Raw genomic sequence first — 848 nt, 5'->3', positions numbered from 1 at the left:
CGTTCCAAATAATCCTCTACGTCACGCGCAGTTGAATTAACATCTAATGGTTCCATTTCGGCAGGCATGATGAATCGTTCCAATCGCGACGCCAAAATGTGAGAACTGAGTTTCGAAAGTATATCGGTATAACCAAACGAACTAGAAATCCAGAATTCAGCGAAGCGTAACAACCAGCACGTATGTATTCGAATTGGCGAATATGAACACCATATGGAATATTAAAACAAGAGAATAATGAGTAGAGCAACGAATAGGGTATCATTGCTGGTGATCACACTTTCTGCGCCACAACGTTGCACTTTGTTGCTCATTTCCTCACACCAAAAGCCATTCTAACCTGCGTTCATATTTTGGCAGCTCACCAAATTTCATTGCCACTGAAGCAATTAGACTTCTGCCGAAAATATCTGATGGAATAATTTCCCAGGATCGTTGAGACACCGGAATGTCAAATTGGGGATCAAAAGTTTAGACTGGCTCTTTGAACTCAATTGCCCGATTGCTTTAGTTCATCAGGGACACGCGTTCGATAATGCAGTTCCATTGTGCAAATAGTGAGCACTGTAAAATTGCGACCGGACTCAGAGAAAACAGCTATTTCTGGCATCAAAAACTTTCTTAGGACTAGAACAGTACAACAGACAAGCTAGTCCACTCCTGTGAATGAATGCATATTAAAATTATAAAGTGAATGATCGGATGCTTTTGCAAGTCCATGTCTAATTTCTGCACACGACTTGAAATCCTGGAGTTCCAATGCCAGTGCCCTCCAAATGGATGTAGACGCTGCCAAGCAGTGGTCGTTGGACTGGCACCTTCCTCTGAATGATGAAAAGTGCGTCCAT

This window comes from Opisthorchis viverrini (assembly GCF_000715545.1).
Source record: "Opisthorchis viverrini unplaced genomic scaffold opera_v5_70, whole genome shotgun sequence".
NCBI lineage: Eukaryota > Metazoa > Platyhelminthes > Trematoda > Opisthorchiida > Opisthorchiidae > Opisthorchis > Opisthorchis viverrini.
The sequence above is the reverse complement of the archived record's forward strand: the minus strand, read 5'-3'. Positions refer to the sequence as shown.